This window comes from Phoenix dactylifera, chromosome 14, assembly GCF_051530095.1.
Source record: "Phoenix dactylifera cultivar Ajwa chromosome 14, Ajwa_hap1_PhDact_Kaust_v1.1, whole genome shotgun sequence".
Taxonomy (NCBI): Eukaryota; Viridiplantae; Streptophyta; class Magnoliopsida; order Arecales; family Arecaceae; genus Phoenix; species Phoenix dactylifera.
In genome coordinates, this window is record NC_143203.1 from 19,912,804 (window position 1) to 19,918,803 (window position 6,000).

A 6,000-nucleotide genomic window follows, 5' to 3' on the forward strand; every position below is an offset into this window, starting at 1 on the left:
GGAATGGTGTTGTTGTAATGAATGGAATTCTGAGTAATGGCATTTACATTTTGTCACAGCCTGTTCATGTAATGTATAAATCCAATAAGCGCCCTAGAATAGATAATGTCACGGATGTCTACCTTTGGCATCATAGGCTAGGTCATATTAACAAGAATAGGATGAACAGGTTAAGTAAAGAGGAAATCCTTGATGTTAATGATTGTGAATCATTGACAACCTGTGAATCATGTCTTCTTGGTAAAATGACCAAATCACCTTTTACCGGAAAAGGTGAACGAGCCAGTGATTTATTGACCCTTGTACATTCTGATGTATGTGGGCCAATGAGCACAGATGCTAGAGGTGGGTATTCATATTTCATTACGTTTACAGACGACCTTTCTAGGTATGGTTATGTCTATTTAATGAGACATAAATCTGAATCATTTGAAATGTTCAAATTATATCGTAATGAAGTAGAAAAACAAACTGGAAAGAGTATTAAAACTCTTCGATCAGATCGAGGAGGTGAATACCTCTCCAGTGAATTTTTGACATATCTAGGAGAAAATGGGATTCTCTCCCAATGGACTCCTCCTGGTACACCACAATATAATGGTGTGTCAGAAAGGAGAAATCGAACTCTGTTAAACATGGTTCGATCCATGATGGGGTTTGCTAATCTGCCCATATCCTTTTGGGGATATGCTCTTGAGTCAGCCTGCTATATTCTAAATAAGGTTCCAAGTAAGTCTGTAAATAAAACACCACATGAGATGTGGACTGGACGTAAGCCGATGCTCTCTCACCTTAGGATTTGGGGGTGTCCGGCGTACGTCAAACGTTTGAAGACAGACAAACTTGAACCCAAGTCTGACAAATGTTTCTTTGTTGGTTACCCTAAAGAAACTAAAGGATATTACTTCTACTTTGCTGAAGAACAAAAGTTGTTCGTAAGCAATAGAGCAATTTTCTTAGAAAAGGAATTCCTTGGTGAAGGAACAAATAGCTCTAATGTTGAGCTTAGAGAAGTTCAACATGTAGAAGATCCGACACCATCTACTGAACCAGTTGAGTCGGATTTGATTAGATCAGATCCAGAACCCATATTAGATGCACCATTAAGGCGATCGGGTAGAGTACCACGTCAGCCGGACAGATACTACGGTTTCTTGGTCCGGGATGGGGATCCTATCGAACTTGATAAAAACGATGAGGATCCGATCACATATATGGATGCAATGCAGAGGTATGACTCTGATAAATGGCTTGGAGCCATGCAATCTGAAATGGAATCCATGAAGGTCAATGATGTTTGGATATTAGTTGACCCACCCGAAGGAATTAAATCAATAGGGTGTAAGTGGATATTCAAAAGGAAACGAGGCGCAGACGAAAAGGTAGAGATCTATAAAGCCCGTTTGGTTGCCAAGGGTTATCGTCAACGTTATGGTATTGACTATGACGAGACGTTTTCTTCTGTGGCAATGCTCAAGTCCATTCGGATTGTGCTTGCGATAGCAGCACATTTAGACTATGAAATCTGGCAAATGGATGTAAAGACCGCATTTCTAAATGGAGATTTAGAAGAGGAAGTGTATATGATACAACCTGAAGGTTTTACATCTGCAGATGAGTCTAAAGTGTGCAAGCTTCAAAAATCCATTTATGGATTAAAGCAAGCTTCACGGAGTTGGAATATATGTTTTGATAAGGTAATCAAAACATATGGCTTCATTAAGAATGAAGAGGAACCTTGCATTTATAAATGGGCAAATGGTTCAGTTATTATATTCCTTATTTTGTATGTGGATGACATTCTTTTAATCGGGAATGACATTCCTGCATTACAAGGAATAAAGGTTTGGCTATCATCTCAATTTGCCATGAAGGATTTGGGAGAAGCATCTTACATCCTAGGGATGAAGATCTATAGAGATAGATCTAGAAGATTGCTTGGATTATCCCAATCCACATACATTGATACTATACTGAAGAGGTTCAGTATGATTAATTCCAAGAAAGGCTATCTTCCGATGGGCCATGGAATTAACCTCTCTAAAAGGGATTGTCCGACAACCCCTCAAGAAAGAGAGAGTATGGATAGAATTCCATATGCTTCGGCAGTGGGATCTATAATGTATGCCATGACATGTACTAGACCAGACGTGGCATACTCACTAGGAGTAGTGAGCAGATACCAGTCTGATCCAGGTAGCAACCACTGGAAGGTTGTAAAAACCATCCTTAAGTATTTGAGAAATACTAAAGATCAGTGGCTTGTCTATGGTGATTCTGACTTAAAACTTGAGGGATATACTGATTCAAGTTTTCAGTCAGATCAAGATGATAGCAAGAGCGTGTCAGGATATATCTTTACTCTTAAGGGTGGGGCCATCTGCTGGAAGAGTTTCAAGCAGCATACAGTGGCAGATTCTACATGTGAAGAGAATATATCGCAGCATCTGATGCCGCCAAGGAAGCTGTATGGTTGCGGAAGTTCATCACCGAGCTTGGAGTGACACCCTCCATTGATGGTCCAGTGCCTATATTTTGTGACAATACTGGGGCCATAGCTCAAGCAAGAGAACCCAAAGCACATCAGCGGACCAAGCATATTCTACGTCGCTACCACCTGGTTCGAGAGATCATCGATCGAGGTGATATTGATCTTCAGAAGATTGACACAAAAGAAAATCTGGCTGACCCATTTACCAAAGTCCTCGGCATCAAAGAGTTCGACGAACACAAGTCGAAGATGGGTATTAGATATTGTGCCGATTGGCATTAGGCTAAGTGGGAGTTGTTGAAATTTGTATCCTAAATGTCAATCGTCAGCATATTGATGATTGAATTTTGTAAATGAATTGACAAATTAATAAAGTGTTATTTGGCATTATTCATCATTTCATCTTCAAATGAACTCTTATATGATGAAGTCCTTAGGACTTATGTTATGATAAAGGAGGATTTATCTTTGAGTCCTTAAACTTGTTTGCGACAAAATGATATGTTGTTACTAGGACGACAACATTATCGAGATTAGGTCGTTGTGTGACATATACGTTGGTTGTCCTCTTAACCAAGGAGTGTGGAGACACTGGTATGCCACACAAGTGAAGTGTAGAAGTACATTTCACTAAACGTGACCAATTTCGGAACGCTCTACTGTCGAGAGATGTTCCGAGTGGATATGGGTATAAGTTTGGCCCTCTGACCTGAGACCGCAACCTGTGACTGGCAAGCAACTCACTGTACTTTGGTACCGGACTATCCGAATTTCTAATTCAGTGACGGAAGGTCACTGGGTGCAGTCAAGTACTTGCGTAGTCAGTTGTGAGTCAAGATGGAATTGACCCCTCCTGAAAACAGGAGATAATGTCTTGTAATTAATTTAGCAAAACCTTGGCCAGGGTAATCCCAGTGAGGAGTCACGGGATATCTAAAGTTAATCACATAATGGATGTACTAATTATAGGGTTGACAGTGAGCTCTAAGTCATCCTGGCATTAGGAGTCAAAGGGATTGAATTATACAGTAACCATAGTTGAGGGTTCCAGAATATTTGCTTCGCATATATTCGACCTATCCGGACGTCGGGTACCATTGCTAGATGGTCACATCGATTAGTGTAGAAAATTGTTCCTATACTACCGGCTTAGGTTCGAACCTATGAGGTCACACGCATAGAAGATTCCTGATTGATCAAGAAAGCTGGTGAATGATTAAGAATCATTCAGGGGTAATTTGGTCAATTTGATTGGCAAATTATTTTATAAAATAATTAAAGTAATTATTGAAGGATTAATTAGTAATTAAATTACTAATAAACTCAATTTGATTGAGTAATTGTGCTAAGGATGAGCCAAATTGAATTGGATTCAAGTTTGGGCTCAATCAGGGTTTTGACCTGATTGGATTAGGTCAGAACCAAAAAGGACTTAAGCTGATCAAATTAATTTTAAATTAATTTGTTCTTAATTGGGGATTGACCTAATTGAATTAGGTCCAACACAAAGTAATAATTCAATTTGATTGAGTTTGCATGAGCCAAAATTGAATTGGATTCAATTTGAGCTCAATCAGGGTCTCACCTGATTAGATTGGGTTCAACCAAATTGCTTTGTTTTAATTCGGGTTTGACCAAATTTGATTAGGTGCAACCCAAGGGGATTAGGCTCAGATGATGTGGCAATTATTGGTGACATGGAATTGGATTTCATGAATTTTAAATAAACCAAAATTATTGCATGGCACATGGACCCATTGCTTGACACATGGCGACATTGTTTGTTATTTGAATTTAAATTCAAACATTAAGCAATGTGTTAAATAATTTTAATCACTCAAACCATCAGCCAAGGTGGCGTCTGAGTTTTTGAATGGATTAAATTCGAATTTCAACAGGTGATTTCGAAATTATGAAGTGTTTTACCTTGCCGCATGGATTTCAAATTCCTTCCCTCTTGCACATGTGTTTAAAATTTGAATTTAAATCAGATTTGGTTGAGATCTGATTTGGGTTGTTCCTATTCCTTTGCATGTGCCAACTAAAAGAGGTTTTCTGAAAATAAATTTCGAATTTTGAATGAAAATTCGGAGGCCATTAAAAGGGGTCAAACATGGGCACCAAAAACACATCCATTGCAGCCTTCTTCCTCACCCGCCTCCTCCTCCTCTTCTTCTCCATTTTAGATAGGGTTTTCAAGGTGAATATCTAGAAGATTCAAGATCAGATCTGAGTCCTCTACTTCCCTTACAAACCTCATCTCTATCTGCTTCAAGACGATTGATCAAGAGTTGATTGAATCCCGGCGGGCAGATTTCAGCTTTCAAGTGTTCTGCAGCTGCTAGCACTGTTGCGGAAGAAGATCCTTCAGGACTTCGCGTGTACTTCTCGTAGAGGCCATTCGTGTGCGTGGCTGCGAAGTCAAGAATCAGATTCACAACTTTCATCCATCATAAAAGGTATTAATCTAGCATTAATCATTTATTATGGTGTCAAGGTCTAGGTCCAATTCTCCGAGGTTTTACCCTCTTTTGGGGCTCCTCACGGAGATATCTCCAGAATCCATTCGATGGATATTCGGAGATTAATTGGAATAGAGTTCTTAAGTTTCAGATCTGATAGTTAATCATGCATAAAAGTTTTAGCATAATTGTTTAAACGATTCCGGCATAATCCTATGTGTTCTTAAGGTGCTGATTTCTAGATTTGATCTTGTAAGCATGCATGAATTAAATTGTTTGATTCGGTTTTTCCGCTGCGTTTTAAAACTTAAAAAGAACTACGTATGACTTGATCCCCCTTATGAAGGGGTACGTAGGCAACCCGATCAGGTTCAGCCATGGTTTTCAAAAAAAAAAAAAAAAATTCAGCGTGCTAAACACCGAAGAACCTAGGATTCACTTTCAAAAGTGTGGGGGTGCTTGGCAAAAGTTAAAATACCTGATTTTAAGAGAAAGAAAATAGGGCCTAAAACAGTGGATGCCATATTCATAGGTTATGCAGCCAATAGTAATGCCAATAGATTTCTAGTGATAAATTCAGAAGAAAGTGATATTAGTAACAACACCATCATAGAAGCCAGAGATGCAACATATTTTGAAGACACCTTTCCACTTAAGACTAGAGTAGATAGTGGTATAGCTAGTAGCTCTAGTAGAATAAGGACAAGTGAAGTAGAAGTAGAAGTAGAACCTAGAAGGAGTAAGAGATCCAGGGTAGAGAAAACATTTGGAGATGATTTTTATACCTTCCTAATAGAAGACTCTCCAACTACCTTTGAGGACGCAATGAAATCTTTGGATTCACCTTTTTGGAGAGAAGCTGTGGACAATGAGATGCAATCAATTATCCAAAACCATACTTGGGAATTGACTGATCTTCCTCCTGGTTGTAAAACAATAGGATGCAAATGGATCTTTAAGAAGAAACTTAGGCCTAATGGCTCTGTAGATAAATTTAAGGCTAGATTAGTTGCCAAGGGCTTTACTCAGAGACCTGGGGTAGATTTC